The following is a 17921-nucleotide window of genomic DNA, read 5'->3' as shown; positions in this document are numbered from 1 at the left end:
CCAGGATGTGTCCTTGGATATATATGATAAAGGTTGTATATACTCTGTGCTAATAAAATCAGGATTCTCTGTCAGGGTAATCCAGATTCTGTGTTGACAAAACTGATGCAGAATTCTGTAAGCCATGACTTAGACAAATTTTACTATGCTTTTAAAAAATTCTGCTTCAGCTAGTGACAGGGAGGACCATTAAAGCCCTATCTTCTCACCATTAGAAATCCTATTCAGTGATCTATCTGGCTCTTGAGAGTACTCCAACTATTATCCATTCAGTTTCACACCTACCTTTCATAAGGGCTAGAAAGTTGCCTTTTAAAAAGGTGAAAGTTGAAAATCACAAGATGTTAATTCACTAGAATACAAGGTTGTCACTTGCCTGTTGTTGTTTTTTTAAATGTCATTTTCCTTAAGGATACCCCCCGCCCCAAGATGGTAACAAATGCAGATGTTCTCTGTATATGTCTGCACTGGAGGTCATAGAGAGCATTCTGCTTGCATCATTACTTGTGGCCAGCAGAGGGAGCAGACACACTGTCTGCAAGCACAGATAATTAAAAGGGATTTCAAGGGGATCTGGACTGGACAGCTCAGCTGTAGAATGTTTGGGAATTGGAAGAACAAGTATACATTTGCAGTGTAGAAAATGACCTATAAAAAATAAACACAAGATTTCAAAGATTATATTGTTGTCATGTAATACTGCAGATCTCAAAGGGAAACTTTGAAAATACGTGTTTCCAGAATTAGTTTCAAAACGTTTTAACTGCTGTTAAAATTCGTACAGCAAAGTTACGGATATTTAAAAACTCTCTAATGGTAGATGACTGGTCCTTGTGGATCTGAGATATAGTCAGTGTGGTTACATTAATAAATCTTGTCCGAATTTTGGGAAGGCTGACGCTGAAATGATTATTTTACAGGAAAAAGTAGTCCAATTTTGGTGCTTGAGGTGAAAAATCCAAGTAGAGCTTCCCTACTGTGAGTAAAAATACAACAGCACAATCCTATACATTTCTACTCATAAGTAAGTCCCGTTGTTTTCAGTGCTGCTTACTTCCAGGTAAGTGAATATAGGATGGCAGACTAAGGGTGCAATCCTATGCATGTGTCAGGGTTCCCCTTATGACCTGGACCCCCTAAGCATCTCGTTAAGGATCTCTTGCTTTCTTAAAGAGTCCCACCTTCCTTCTTTTAAACTTCCCCTTCCCAATAACATGGGATTTAGGCTGTAGACATGGGGTGACTGGCACTCAGACACTTGGGTGTAAACCACAACAGTTTACTGGCAAATCAAAGCAAGCAAATTACAACAAAAGGTATTTACAGAGTAGAGCTGAGTGATACAAAAGGCATTAAGAGAAAACAAAGGTTGCAAAAATGCAATGTTCCTCTACCCTAGCTGCACTTAGATTTCTCCCTGCTGCTTCTTCCTGCTCATTCTTCATTCTCTGGTCTTCCTCTCTCTGGTCTTCCTCCCTTTATATCCACTCTTTCCCCAAAACTGGAAGTACTATTTCAAACCTGGAAAAATGAAAACTAACTTGGGGAAATGAAACTTAACTGGGGAAATGAAACTACTCTTCTCAGGGTTACCCCTCCCCCCCCAAATGCCCCAGGCCTCTAGGCCTGAACTTTTTCTTTTCCTTGCCTCTGTAGGCCTCAAACCTTCACAGCATGTTTATACAGAAGTCCTACAGTTAATCCTACAACTCCCATCATTCTTCAACGGGCTTGTAGGACTTTTTTTTCTGTCTAAACATGCATAGGATTCTGTCCTAAGACTGCAGTTCTATACATGCTTACCCAGGAGAAAGCCCCACTGAAAACAATGGGATTTATTTATGAGTAGACATGCATAGGATTGTGTTGTAACAGACTAAATAAGTGATCATTTTCTGGCATTTAATGTATGCCTTTGAATCTGCCACCTTGGATAGTCCACCTGCCTGGTGGTCCAGATTTCCCATTAAAATGGGCTGCATTTATGAACTATTTATTTATTTATTTATTTATTTATTAAATTTATTAATCGCCCATCTGATTGGTCACCCAGCCACTCTGGGCGATGTACAGCCCCCATAAAACAATTTAAAACAATAAAATTTTACCATAATTTTTTTTTTTAAATACCCTAACCCACCCCAAATGCCTGCCTGAACAACCACGTTTTTAATGCACGACGGAAGCTCATTAAAGAGGGGGCATGACGGAGTTCCCTAGGGAGGGAGTTCCACAGTTCCATATTCATAATATTCATATATTGCCCACAGTAATAGGCTGAAGGCTGAGTAGGATGACCTTAAATATTTCCTGATTTGGAAGTTGTTGATATTCAGCGTATTTAGTTCTGGAAAGCTGTGACAGAAAGTGTGGCTAGAGATGAACTGGGAAATGAAGTGCCTGATCACAATAAGACTTGGTCTGAGAACTATTTTTTAAGGAGTGGCTGGATAACCACCCATCAGGGATGCTGTAGGAGAGAGTTTCTTGCATTGGCAAAGGGTTGGACTAAATGTCCTTTGAGATCCTCCATAAAGAGCATAAGAACATAAGAAGAGCCAGGCTGGATCAGACCAAGGGTCCATATAGTCCAGCATTCTGTTCACACAGTGGCCAACCAGCTCCCAACTCTATGACTCTGTGGAAGCCACAAACATGCAGCTGTACAGAACAGATCAACAGCCATCATGACAGATGACTGGTGAACTTCATTGAGGAAAGGACATCTAGAACTTTAATTCCCAAATGGTGTGCTAGGATATACACTAGCCTACTGCAACAGAACTCCAGTGTGCCATGAGAAATGTGAAATAATGTTTCCTGTGAGCCCACCATCTGTACCCACATGCTTGTATCTCTGTATAAATTACTGCTTGACTGGTTTCCTTCCAGGAGGACTAGTGTGAGGTAACAGATAGAGTGTCAGAATAGGACCAGGGAGAAGACCTGTGTTCAAATTGCTGTTCAGCCAAGAAGCATGAGGACCAGGCACCGTCTCTCAGATTGACCAGTAGCTTAAAAAAAAAAAAATAGCCAGGATATACACTGCCCTGAATTGCTTAGAGGAAGAGTGGAATCCAATCAGGATCTCTTCATTATATTTACATGTTCTATCCCTCCAAGATGGCATATATGTTTGCTCTCTCTCTCACACACACCCTCTCTCATTCTCGCTCTCTGGCTAGGTTCAGACGATACTCTAATCCACCATGGGTCGCTCCTAAATGTGACCCATAGTGGATTAACTTGTCGTGTGGAGAGCTTTTTTCCAACCCATGATTGGTAAGTTACTCATCCTTGTTACCTACCCTCTGCAGAGTGGGCATGGGGCTCCAGGATGGCTTACCATGTTATTTGTCAGGCACTCTGTGGATAAATTGAGGTGACAAGCAAGATGGCCACCTAGAGTGCCTGGAAATGCCAACGACACCTTGGCTCATTGCAACTATCTTGTGAGGTAGTTTCGGCTGAGAGTGTGTGACTGGCCCAAATTCACCTGTCAGCTTCGTGGTGCTGTGGGGATTTGAACTGGAATCTCCCCATAGTGCAGAACTCTAACCATTGCCCTCATAGAAGAGTGACTCTCCCAAAAGCTTACCAGGGATTGGGTTCCTTGGGGGTTGTGGTAGAATAGTTTATTCTTAAAAGTCTAAAAACAGAATGATAAAAAAGAAGGACTAAAAAGCCTGGGAAAATAAAAAAGATATGAAAACCTGGCACAGAAAAGCCCACAATGTATGCACCGGGGAAATCTCCCTGTGGAATCCCGCAGCATTCGATTCTGTTTCCCTTGTTCTTTAATGTCTACATGAACCCTCTGGGGGAAGTCACCTGGAGTTTTAGAGTTGGGTGCCATCAATACGATAGCACCCAGCTCTGTCCTTTTCATTAGATCTCAGTGTACACCTGGGTGTCCTGACCAGCTGCTTGGAGTCAGCAGTTGCCTGAGCGCCAATAAGCTGAAACTCAATCCAGACAAGATGGTATTGGCTGATGCCTCAGCGCACCCAGAAAGTGGCCTCCAGCCTGCTCGGGATGGCACCGCATTCCCCTTAAGGGCCAGTGTGCAGCTTTGTGGATGCAAGTGGCAATCGCAGCTCATGGCGCTTGCCTTCCACCAGCTTTGGCTGGCATTCTTGGAGGGAGGGAGTCTGGCCACAGTTCTCCAAGCTCTAGTAATACCCATGTTAGATTATTGTAATGCATCGCATGGCGAGCTGTCTTTGAAAAATATCTGGAAGCTTCAGTGGGGACAGAACATGCTGACCAGATGATTGTCATGTGCTCCTCACTTCCCCAAGCAGTGAGAAGACAGACGGCTAGGTTTCTGGTTTTCTTTGGAGGTGACAATGCCATAGACTTAATGGTGTTTTTGTCATTTTCAGTCTACTTACAAATATACAAGTAGAGCATTAGTGGAGGCAATCAGCATGGCAGCAGGTCCTCTGCATCATGGGTGTTGAACCTCTTTCAGGCCATGGGTAGAACTCCATTTTGGAGAAGCTCTTGGGGGCTGCATTCCAGTGGTGGGCGGGGCCAAAAGCAAAAGGGGCCAGGTAAAAATACCAGCATATTGTCGCTTACAGTTCTTCCTGCCAGCAACTAAGGAAATTTACAAAAGTTGGGAAACCACCAAACGATCTGTCATCAGGGGTGGGGTGTCAGGGTAGAAACTGAGCCCATAGAGCCCCAGAGCAGTTCTGATTCTGAGGAGGAACAGCAATCCGTGGGAGAGAAGGCAGCTCATCCCTCACAGGCACAGCAGCTGGCAGAGATTCCTCCTGCCGGCATTCCTGAGATAGTGATCCTAGCAGTGAGAAAGTGCAGGAACGAGGCTTGCTAGATGCTCGATGCAGAGAGTGATGAGCAATGGAGGGCACAGAAAGGAGGCGTAGCGCCCGTTTGGCGCACAAGCAATGGCCGCCTCCCATGGACCCAAGGGAGAGAGGGAGGATCTCTCCCTAGCCCGTAAGTTCTGGGTCTTCAAGTGACTCTTCAAACGGGGATCAACTGCCTATTCAAAGCTTAGGCCACTCTGCTGTTCCTTGCTTTAGTCGCTGGTGATTAGCATCTGAAAGAGTCATTAAGTTGTAAAAGGATTAAAGCTTTGAAAAGAACCCTTTCGTCTGTGTCTTGAGTTGGCTATTGGAGTCTACTGAAAGAGGCCACCAGGGCGCTCCTGACATGGGGCCAGGGGAAAGGGCCATGGCCATCTGGGGAACCTCAGAGTGGTGTTTTGGGGGCTGCAGAGTGCTGTGTTTGGCCTCTGAGCCTGAGGTTCTGCATCTCTGTGCTACACTACACCAGATCCCCAGAAAGAGGCTCTGAATCCTTAAGGTGCCTTTAGCCTTCAGCTTATTCAGAACACTCACTCTCTGTCTATCTGTCTCTGTCTCTCCCCCTCTCTCCTCTGTCTCCCCAAAATGCAAAGTACTATTTCTTCAGACACACATACAGCTTTCCCAGCCCCTTAGTTGGGGTTGGGGCAGGGTCGGCCTCAAGGGTAGGCATGGTGGGGCATCTGTTGAAGGCCCAGACCCCAGCAGGGTCCCACAGACAAGAGCTCCCTGGAGTTGCTCCTCCTCTTCACCATTGCAACCTGTTTGTTCATCTGCCTCTTGCTCTGCCCCAGACAATGGTGGTGGTGAGAAAGAAGAGCAGTAGATGCCACGGCCTGCTTGCTCACTGGCTCTGGTCTCACTCTTTTGGTTTTGTTTGTTGTTCCTTAAACTTCCATTTTACTGTTGCAAGCTGCTTTCAGGATCTTTTATGTTATACAAATCCACAAAAGGGGCATACAGCCGTTATCTTACATTATCTTATCCTACAACAAAAGAAAGTAATGGTTTTTTAAAAGATTTACAAAATAATAGAAAATGAAAGTCAACTTGTGTGACATTGTTTACAGTAAATTATAAGCATGTCTACTTAAAAGTAAGTCCTGTTGTGTTTAATGGTGTTTACTCCCAGGAAAGTATGCATAGGATTGCTGTCTCAATCACTTATAATATTACCATGTTCACACTTCGTTGAAAATTCTAATTCCGTTAGTTCCCAAATAGAAACCATTTCTTAAAAATGTATTCATTGTTGCTTGTATTCCCAGAGTTCCACCAAACACAATCTTCTCCATTCTGTCACTCTGAATCAGCCAATTCTCCACCATAGGTGTTTTGAAAAATCTCCATCTATAAAGAATTTCATACTGTGTATTTGTAGCAAGATTTGCATTTGCTCTTATGTTTGATTTTGGAGCACTTTCTTTGTTGCATATGTATTTTTTTAAATCAAAGGGTCAAGCAGAGCGGGATATCCTACACTTGTATTAATCAAAACAATTACAACTTCCTTATACTTTTTAATTAAGCACATAGGAACCATCTCCTCTTGGAACACCACAAAAGAATTGGAATGTGTATTCGCTAAGATTGCCAGGGAACGTGTACCTTGGTGCACAAAGCATTCCTAGACTCTTGACAAGGGAAGCTCGGAATGATAACAAACGGCGGTTACTTGATTTAGTGTTTAGAATCACCACGGGCACAATCCACCCCAGGAATTTCTCCTGGGCAAGCTCCATTGAAATGAATGGGAACTGGGAAAGAATAAAACCGTATAGGCCTGTTGTGCTTCTTGCCAGCTTGTGCATTGAACTGCCTGAGCGGATTGCGCCCGAGGTCTATATTCCAGCACCCGTCCTTAACAAATGGTTGAAATAAACCTCTACCCAAACAGTGCTTTCATTTAGTTGCCTGTTGGGAGCTTTACTTATTTAATAGTTGACTCAGTTTCAGTACCGCAGATTTGGCTTGGCACTGAAGCAGAATATAAAGCGAGAATTTCACCGTAGCACTGGAGATTCTTTATCTGGAGCAATGTTGATTGGAAATTCATCTCTATGAACAGCAGATTCCTGATTAGGAAAGCGATAGCAGCAATGGCTTCAGCAATGGCTTTCATGCACCATGTGCTAGACAAATTATTCAAAAGCCTTCAACTCTCTGGGTATTTACAGGACTGTAATTTCCCCCACCCTCCTTTTGCTGTTCAGCGATTTCTGAAAGTTATTTTGCTGGTGCCACCGAGCTGTAGTGAGGATGCTGACGAGTTTGGCAACTCAGAACAGGCAGCAATGACACTGGGTTTCCATTACATCCAGGGGCAAAGGCATTATTTAGAATGCAGTAAAATAACTTCTAATCTCACTTCTAACCATTATATTATGATGCAGTTCATAAGTGATTAATATCATCAGTTATTTACAGTCTATGCCTATGCATGTTTGCTTTGTTCAGTGGGGATTGCTTCCTGGTAAGTGTGTTTAGGAATGCATCCTTTTGGCTGCAAAAGCCAGTATTACAGTCTCATGAAAAACACACATAAATACAAATGATCTGTCATACTAATATATCATTTCTTCAAAGAGGATTCTGACTTGAGCATAACCCAGTCCCTGACTGCATAACTAATATGATTCTTTACACAAGCACAGAATATGGAACAGGGCACAGCATCAGCTGCCTGCGGATCTCAGCTTTCAGTGATTATTTTTTTGTAAAGAGCAATTTTCTGGCCCTCATGGAAGTAACAGAATGCTTGTAATCTTTGTGCCAGAGGGTGTGTGGAATAAGATTTCCAGTACTGGTGGAAGCTTAGAGTCCAGGCTTGCACCTTGCCCTCCCCATTACTAGCAGAAGGAAGAAGTTTTATTTTATGCAAAATGGTAAGAAGACGCACAATCAATAGGGTAAAAAGTGCAAAGCTGCTTAATTTGAATAATTCATACAGGTTGCAGATTCTGTGTCTTTTTGGCACAGATAAAACTTTGATTGAAGCCTTTTATCTAACTTTTCCACCAAGGATTGTGAAACAGAAGGGCTTGTAGTGGTTTAGTTACTTCACTATATCAGCCCACAACTATGCCACAGGAAACATGTCTGGATGTCCAAAGGGCTTAACTGTCTCGTTAGTGGGCATACCATTATGAAAACATGGAAAAACTTTACCTGATGGTAGAAATTAGGTACCCAGCATTTCCACCATTCTATTTCCACTTCCCCTCATATTTGTTGCCAGTGAAGCCTCATATTTGTTGCCAGTGAAGGTCAAGGTCATGTAAGCAATCTGTGTGCTCAGGATTATAGCCCATGGCCCCCAGTCCAGATTGTCAGTTGTGCTGAGGTCCCATTGAAGTCAGTAGAACAAGTTAGTTGCAGCTTACTTCAGTCCCATTGATTTAAATGGGATTTAAGTGTGCCTTAGGCTAAGTCTTAATGTTACATTCACCACATGATGTTTGAAGCTCTCATGTGATGCCTTTGTTCATTTGCATTATGTATCTCATGAAAGTGGCTTGCTGAGTCTCTCACTTTCCACCCCAGGAATGCCATGATAGTTTGATGTGTTATCCTAATCACACGATAATTGTACTGTTTACAATCATTAAATTCATGTGAGACATACCTTGGGAGGAAGCTCTTGGTTGGCTGGAGACATCTATGCCATTGCCAGAATGGCTGATCTTCTGGAGAAAATCTAGCCCTCATTTTCTCTATGGTTGTCTGTCAGAGCACTGCCATGAAGGGAAGAAGTCATTCATTCTGCCTGAACAGAATGGCCATATTAAGCTATAAGAATGTATAAGCTATAAGAATAAGAATTTTTATTATTATTGTTGATCTTGTGCAAGTGCGCACTTATGACTGTCCAATATTGTGCACCATTGACAGGGACTGGGAGATGTAGGTGCAGCAAAAGTGGGGGGGAGGACAATATCTCCCCATTGGCATGGTGATCCTCTGGGTCTTAAGTGCCCTGTTTCCATTCATCTCTTCCCTGAGTCCCCAGCAAGTCAAGATAGGGGGGAATTTTTGTTCCCCTCACCCTTTTCGCGGCTCCCTTTTGCAGTAACTGCAGCAGTGCTCTGAATGGGAACCACAAAAAGGGACAGGGAGCCAAGATCTCCCCGATTTGGACTTGCTGGAGACTTGGGGAAGTGTTGAACAGAAGTGGGACACCAAAAAGTGTCCATTCCACACGTCAAACCCAGAGGATAACCTTGCTAAGTGTGTGATATTGTCCTCCACCGCTTTTGCTGCACCTACTTCTGCTGATCTTTCCCCCTTTTCTTGGAGCTGCCACTGGCCAGTGTGTGCAAATGAGCCCATATGCAGTCTCGCCTTATCAATTTCCTTGAGTATTCCCTATTGCACTTGGCTCCCTTTGGCAGCTGAAACTTACAAGGACATTGACAAGGCTACACATATCCGACAGCCCTAAGTGCGCACTTGCGAATGACTGACAAAAATAATCATTTTTTAAAATTGCACAAATTTCTGGGGACAAAAATAATTAAAAAAAATTACAATCCCATTTGCACAAATTTCTGGGGCTGATTTTTTTTTTAAATTGGTTTGGTGAACGAGTGACAGCCTCTCCAAAGTGCTGTTTGGGCATCGTTGGAGGCGCAGCCACTGGCGGGGGAGGCTTGAAGTGGAAGGGACAAGTGTGATCATGAAGAGTGGCAAGGGTTTTTGTCGCTCTTGCTGAGCGGCTCCGTACCTGATCACCACAACCCACAATGAAATAGTTCTGCCGGGTTCAGCAACCCATTGTTAGGTCAAACAATTCCTAGAACAATCCATGGGTTGTTGGGGTGGCTTGTTGCCCCAAATTAAGCCACCCTGCAGAAAGCAGTTGGTTCAGACAACATGTCAACTCACCATGGCTAGTTACCCACAATGGGTTGTCTTGTTGTGCAAACCAGGTCAAAGTGTTTAGTCCTGGCCTAATATTCTCTAGGTTCATGCTCTGGGCTGTGATGTTGAGCAAGAAATTACTCTTGCAGGACAAGTTGTTTGACAAACATAAATAAGGAATATTCACTTTCTGACAAAGAGCTTGCATTGCTTCCTTAACATGGAGCTATCCACCCCTTCCAATATTTTTACCCTTATATTTACCCTCTAGAGTAATTTGAGTCTTTATGCAGTATATTACCCTCTGCATGTAAACACTCAAGGAGACACTGATCTTAGTGGAATAACTGACCCTAATGGAAAGAGATCTTCCTATGGCTGTTTGTGGGAAATAATGATTAAACATCCTAATTCCATTATAGCCGAAACAATAATCTGTTGTTAATCTTATCTAAAAATAAAGATGGAATGCTAATTCTTTGTTCCAAGTGGTATATGTACTGGAACCAGGCTACCTTTAAATAGCAAGCCTTCCATAGTAAACAGGATTAACACAAACCAGCCTGCTGCGGGAACACGATGATGAATTATTCTAAAAGCTATAGATTTACAGTTATTATTAATGGGACTGTTATGCATAGAATGCCTGCACTTTGTCACTTAAATGGCAACAAAAAGATAGTTTGCAAAAATAGATGGTAATCCTTCATAATCCATTAAAAACTGCTTACATGGTTGTGGTTCTCATGAATCTCGCCATGTTAGGGTGCAGCCAGCTGCCTTTGGCACTGCTGCTTGCACTCCCTTGTGTGCCATCATCTTCTGTGTCATCCTTAAAGTCAACCTTCCCCAACCAGCTGCCCACCAGACATTTTGGGCTTCAACTCCCATCAGCTCCAGCCAGCATGGCCAATGGCCAGGAATGCTGGGAGTTGTAGTCCAAAACATCTGGAGGGCAGCAGGTTGGGGAAGGCTGATTTAAGCCTTTTTGGACTATTAGAGACAGGAAGGCTAGTGTAAATTTGTAACAGTTCTGGATGTTATTAAGAGTGATTTATTTATTTAAAGTATTTCTGGGCTGCCTTTCAGGGCAGAAGCCCCCCCCCCCCCCAGGGCAGCTTACATCAATAAAATACATTTTAAAAAATGTGATAAGGTTTATTACTGTCAAGTGGGATAGAGTTGCCGTTGTATTTACAGGACTATGATGTTCACCTGAGTCAGAGCTGTTCCTTCCACCTGGCTTTTCCCTTCCTGCCCTTAAGCACTGAAAAACCTGCCAACCTGGGTGGACAAGAATGCAGATCACATAAGCAGACTATACAAATATCCAGGCCATGGAGTATCTGCTCAGCAGCTCACCTGAAGCACAGCTTTCTGCCCTTGGACAGTCCTCGGTGAAAGGCAACGAAGAGCCAGGCAACAGACCACCCAATTGCCAGCCCTCAGAGAAGAGAGATGAGATGAACAGGGCCAGCTCTACTATTAGACACGGGCAGCTCTACTGTTAGGCTGATTGAGGCATTTGCCTCAGGCAGCAGATGATGTGTGTTGAGGAGTAATTGTTTCTAAATTTGCACACATAGATATGCAAGTTTATGATGTGATAGATATGATGAGCATATGCAAATTTTATGCAGATTTGTATCCTGTGGGCCTGGACTCCAAATCTCTGATATGCCTACCGATGCCCCTGATCCAGATTTTGGCTTGATTGAATTTCCAGATCTATTGTGGCTCTGCCCCTTCACTTACAGATTGTCCAGGCTCCACCCTGACCTGCTGAATTCTGGTCTAGCTTGCCCAGTTTTGCTTCTGCCCTATCATCCTGCTAGGTGTGTGTGTGTGTTTAAATCAAAAGTTGGCCATGTAGGTAGGTTAGGTTGACCTTGCTTGTTCAAAGCGACCCAATGAGCATAGCTAGGTTTGGATTCTCCAGTCAACATTCTCTCCATACCACATAGTGATTCTCATTCTCAGTGGCATGATATGCAATGAATTCCCATCAATTCTTTCTCCTATGTTATCATATAGCTGGAAGGGCTGTATACATTAGACATGTATGCCAAAGACATCAGAATGAAAAACATACATTGCAATCCTTTTTGTAGGAATGTCCTCACATTGAACATTCTGGTGAATGATGCTGGCTAATGTGACCCAAAGCCTGGAATGAAGGAAACGTGAAATTCTATTAGACTGGTGACTTATGGTTGCTGGAATTGCTTGGTGACCTCCAAAGTTACAGGACAGATGTAGTTTGCTTTCTTTATTTACTGATCCTGGCTCATAAATGGATTGGACAACAGAAACAGCTCCCTTGTGAAATTCTTAGTTGAACTTGACTGAAGAATGCTTTCCCGTTGAAAACATAATATTTAGTTCCTAGCAGTGAACAGTGGGATACTATTTTGAACTATCTGGGGAAGAAGAAAATTAGATTATCATCATGATAGCACTAAAATGGCTTTGTGCAGACAAAATCATAAACCTACCTATACATAGATTTCTGCACAATGTCTTTTCTTTCTTGGTGGCTGTTTACAATCATTCTTTCTGAATACAGCTAATTTATCATGTTCGGTCTTCATCTGAGAATCACGATAAAGAGCTGCATATTTATTTTAATGGTCTTCAGCACACTTAACTCTGTTTTGGATTGTGGCCCAAATACTATAAACCAGTTTCAAGGAAGAATGAGATGAACAAGAATTAATGGCTATGATGCACCAAAGACCCTGACATGTAGCTAAGAAGCTGCACGTGAGCACCAGCTAATACCACATATTAATTTCTCCTCTGTGACAGCAATGATTATTCTGACTGACTGAAATCTGCTCTAAATCTGCCCGTGTTTTAATTCTGTTTGTACAAATTAATTTCGAAATACATGTTTTTAGGATAATTTTTTATATCAAGGACTGTCAACTTCTGCATTCTCAGAAGACACTATTTTCCACACAGTGGTTCAGGGGCCAAAAATGGATTTTATTGCACATTCACACTTTGCCTCCTTACAGCTAGTCAGGCAGTATAATAAAGACTCAGTAGCTGTCAGTTGGGGCCAGGATCCAAAATGGCCAATGTGTGGCTACAAAGGATTTCAGCTTATGCAGGGGTCTATGGCACCCTGCTTTTTCCTTCTGGTCAGTGGTGGACTTAATGTTAGATATTGGATGTAATGGTGTTACTGCTGTAAGGGTGGCCATGTGTCCTCTTTTGCAGAGGACAGTCCTCTATTTGAAGGGTTGCCAAAGGACTGTCCTCTATTGGAAGGGCTGCCCAGTCCAAGCCCAGTTTAATGATAAGAACCACCAGAAGGAAGAGCTGGGCCTTCAGGTTGCCCATCAACAGAACCTGAACAGCAGACTGAGCAAGGCACACAGGTCACCTGGTCACACTCTGCCACACTATGGCGAGATGTGCTATATTTCTAAATTATAATAATTATTTCTGAATTTGCATGTATCCATATGCATCAGCATATGCAAATGTTATGCAAATCAGTACCTCCTTTTGTCCTCTTTTTTGTAGATGTCTGTCCTCTTTTTTGGTGATTCATCCTAGAGTGGTAATGTGTACTACTTCACTTACTTCAAACCCTGGTGAGTCAGCCTGATGCTTTTGGGGGCCTCCTGCTTATTCTGTTCAGTGGAGCTCTGGACTTCTGCCTCAGAGTCCAGCCTTGAGTGACCCACTGCTTCTAGTGGTGGCCTCTCAGACCTCATAGAATGCTACTCTGCAGGAGTCCTTATCTCTAGAGGGAGGTTTTTGTGGGATGTGAAGGCTGGAAAACCCTCGTGCACATTCAGTACACAAAGTGTGGCCCTTTAAATGCCCATCTGGATAATCAGAGATGGCTTAAATCCCATGTTGCATAAGCAGACTTCCGCTTGCACAGCAGGACTTCTTGCTCTCCTCCCTGCCCCCTGCAGCTCCCAAAGCTCTGTTAGCTCTGTTGTTTTAAATCTGTTATCTATTGTATTCCAAATCTCTGCATTGCTACTAGGTTTTATTTTGGTTCCTACTTCATTTTATACTGTAGTTTTATACTTTCATTTTTTATGATGTATTTTATACAGTACTTCATGGTTTTAATTGTTGGAATCCACACAGAGAGCTTTGGCTATTGGGGAGTGTAGAAATGTAAATAAATAAATCTGTTCCACAGGGTACCCCAGTCCTCAGGGGCAGATTTGGGGGGTGCACAAAGGGCGGCAGGGGGAGTAGAAACCCATTCTGCTAGTGGTTTCTGTTCTGCTGGCAGCTGGCCAGCACTGGATCCAAGCTATGAAATTCTGGAACGGGCCAGATCTACATTAGTACTTTTTATCAGTATTGAAGTGCACTGATAACTGTTGGGGCACATTACGTATACCACGTTCCGTATACCACTTTTCTAGTGTTATTTCCTGCTTTTCTTTCCATGTTATCCACAATACCACAACAGAGGTCGATGTGTGTGTGCTATGAGGTACAAATGTGTAGGAGAGATATAGCATTACCATGATGGGGTTGTATCGCTATGACACAAGGGATAGATCTGGCCATGGTGGCCAATTCCTCCAGGCTGGGATGTTGGATTCTCTCCAATTACTCTGGTTATGTTTGGAGGCCCTGTAATGGTGTTTCCAGATTATCAATTTGGAATTTAATTCCAGGACCACAGAATTCTTAGGTTTTGCTGAGAAGTCTTGAATGGAAGGGAAGGAGGGAAAATACCACCTCCAACAAACAGAGAGAAAAGTAAGTTTGTGGCTATAGCTTTTGCTATTGCTGCTACTACTGCTAAAGAAAGGGCAGGTTTTCTCTATCACTGTGCAAACCTGTCCTTTCATTAGCCCTCTAGTACACCCTTCCACTTGTGCTTTTGTTTGAGACTCACCATATGTTGGGTACTGCTACCATTCTGCCCTCGAAAAAACAGTTGTCACTGGAGAGGACATTATTTAAAGCCCTAAACAGCTTGTGCCAGAATATTGAAAAGATATCCCCACCACCAACACAGACACAGACACACACACACACACACACACACTTCTTTTTGGAACATCTTGCCTGATGAAGAGATCTGGAGATATGGAAAGCTTGCACATTTTAAAATGATTTTTGACTTAGAATAAAGGTACTACATTATATGGATTTTGGAATCCTTCCTTACAAGTTTGCCAGCTTATTAAGATCCATTATTAAGGACTTTCTTCATGTCCCACCAACATTAGGTGGTCACTTCCACATTGCCAACAAAGTGGAAATGCATCACCCAAGAAGGGAACACAAATTTACACAAACTTGCATATGCTGATTTATATATATCAATGTCATTATGTTCTATAATGTAGATATAATTGAATTCAATGGCACTTACTCCCAGGGAAGTGTGTCTAGGATTGCAGGCTTAAACACATGAAATTTCTGTATTGAAATTAAAGCTCTTTTTCGATAGGTTTGTCTCCATGGATGCAATCAATTGCAAGCACACTTGGCACCTAGCTCCATTGAATTCAGTGGAACTTACAATTAAGCATGCTGTGAAGGTTTGAGGCCTACAGAGGCAAGGAAAAAGGTCAGGCCTAGAGGCCTGGAGTTTTTTCTTGGAAGGGGGTAGCCCTGAGAAGAGTAGTTTCATTTCCCCAGTTAAGTTTCAGTTTCATTTCCCCAGTTAAGTTTCATTTCTTCAGGTTTGAAGCAATACTTTTGGTTTTGGGGGAGGAGGGTATAAAAAGAGTCAGAAAGACCAGAGCCAGTAAGAACAGCGTCGGGGAGACCAGAGCTTGAAGAGAGAGCAGGAAGAAGCAGCCTGCAGAAGTCTAAGTACAGATAGGGTAAAGGAACTTGCATTTTGCAACTTTGATTTTCCCTTAATGCCTTTTGTATCACTCATCTCTATTGTGTAAATACTTTTAGTTGTGATTTGCTTGCTTTAATTTACCAGTAAACTGTTGTGATTAAACCCTGTGTCAATCATCCCACACTTACAGCCTAAACCCCACATTATTGGCAAGGGGAAGGTAAAAGAAGGAAGGTGGGACTCTTAAGGAGGCAAGAAATCCTTAAGGAGTTGTTCAGGAGGTCCAGGTCAGTGGTGGGATCCTGACACATACATACAATTGTGCTGCCAGTCATTGGGGTGGGTGAGCTTATAAAAAAAGTCATGTACTGGTAAGCAGTGGAGTAGAGGAGGAAGAAAACAATATTTCTAATAAGTTGAAAAAAAAAGTGTAGAATAAAGGCAATTATACTGAGAAAAAGGAACAGCTGGTACGTTCCTGTCTGTTATCTGATATGGAAACTCTGTTATATGTTGCTATTTTCTTTCTGCTTTACTGAAGCAACAAATGATAGTAATGAGCAATTTACTGATTATAAGGCATTATAGCCAAGCTGCACTGATATTGCCCTCTTGGGAGCTGGGGTGGGGAAGGATCCCTTATAAGAAGCTCCTAAGAAATTCACAGGGATTTTCACACAAATTTCAAGATGGCATTTACATAAACTACTGTCGGGTGCAATCCTTTGCATGTTTAGAAAGAAAAAGGTCCTTTCACTCCCAGCATGCCCCAGCCTGTCATGCTGGCTGGATCATGCTGGGAGGTGTAGGACTTTTTTTTCTGTCTGAACAGAAAAAAACCATATGATTGTACCCATAATCCCTATTAAACTTGCGGTTTTTAGTTTGAATTTTTAGCACTTCCATAAGATTATATAAAAGGCATGGGCAATTTTTAGGATGCTTTAAAAATAAAGTTTAATGGAAGAGTTTTCTTTCCTATTTAATTCCCAAATGAGATAAAGTTTCTCAGTACATACTTTTATATTCTGCTTTCTATGCAAAAGAATTTATACAAAAATCTTCTGTCTGGAAATGTAATTTAAACATAGTGCTTGAAACAACAGTCAAACTCTGAATTCTAGTTCATGAACGTTTTACATATTTAAAAGCGAAGTAACCTTTCTAGGGTAGTATTACACCTGCAGTAGTATCACTTGTGACCTTCATTGAAAATGGAAATCACAAAACATGGACAAACATGCTGAGTGATGTTGCTTACAGAGTATGAATGTCAGTGATTTTAAATCGCCTCAGTCAAATGGAGGCTCAGGGGCCAGATTATTTCCACAGAGAATTTTTATTTGATCCCTGCCTGGTAGTCTCAGCAAATGTAATCATGGAGTGGTATATATAATCTCATAGTTTTGCTAATAAGGTAAAGACAATTGCTTTTAAAGTTGTGGAGGATAAAGATATTCCACACTTTAATAGTTACATCTCTTAGGACAAGGGTGTTCAACTGGGGACTGGTGGACCATATCCAGCTCTTGCCGCCATTTTCTTCAGTCCCCTCCACTCTTCTTGCCATGCCCTATTAGACCTGCATGGTGCTACTTCTCACTTGACAAGCATTTTTCTGACCAGGAAATGTGGGGTGACTGTCAGCAGAAAAAGAAGGGACCTGTCATGTTCTCCAGCCTGAGGGCAAAATTGTTGTCAGCCAAGTTGCTGTGGGGGGAATTAGATTATTTGATTCAAACATTAATACTCTGCCTTTCTGTTAAAGTGTTCAAGACAGTTTATAACAACAGTATAAAGAAGAGCAAGATTAAAAAGAAAAAAAGATCTGGAGACGACAACTAAAAATTCAAAATCCGTAGAGTTTAAAACATCACCAGTTCAGTAGGCCTAATAGCTGTCTCAAGAAAAATGTCCTCTGCAAGTTGGCAGAAGAGTTGTGTATGTGATTCAATGGCCATTCTAACAAATGTTTAGTGGTATAAATAGCAGGGGAAAATTTCCTGATCACATTTGCCTTAAGGATAACACATAAGAGACCCAATTATTTTCTCGTGTGTTTTCTTATGTTAATTCTTGTTAATTCCATGCGTCATAGCTAAAAATAATACACTTTTATATTTAATGGGCCCAGGGCATGGTCTAAAGGCACATGATGGAACAACTTTGTCAAAGCTAAGTAGGCCTGGGCCCAGTCATTCATTCATTTATTACATTTCCATACTGCCCAATAGCCAAAGCTCTCTGGGCACTTCACAGTATGATAAAACTTAATATAAAACCTTTAACATTCAAGAATTTACAACAGTTTAAAATCAAGTTTGATTGGTTGATTGATTGATTGATTGCATTTATACCCTGCCTTTTTTCCTCTTGCAAGGAACCCAAGGCGGCTTACATTATCCTCCTCTCCATTTTATCCTCACAACAAC

General features: G+C 42.2%; 1 protein-coding gene across 1 annotated transcript in view; it reads left to right on the top strand.

Moving 5' to 3' along the window:
* The first annotated feature begins 926 nt into the window (after positions 1–926).
* The window catches only part of TSPAN12 (tetraspanin 12), a 126031-nt gene continuing 109036 nt past the window's right edge, over positions 927–17921 (top strand). Inside the window, exon 1 of the mRNA XM_084810853.1 lies at positions 927–978. The gene's annotated coding sequence lies outside the window, so the exon portion shown is untranslated. The remainder of the gene's footprint in view (positions 979–17921) is intronic.

Source organism: Heloderma suspectum, chromosome 7 (assembly GCF_057233095.1).
Source record: "Heloderma suspectum isolate Gila_16-S chromosome 7, 16-S_ref, whole genome shotgun sequence".
Lineage (NCBI taxonomy): Eukaryota > Metazoa > Chordata > Lepidosauria > Squamata > Helodermatidae > Heloderma > Heloderma suspectum.
Note: the sequence above shows the minus strand (reverse complement) of the source record. Positions and strands in the feature narration are given on the sequence as shown.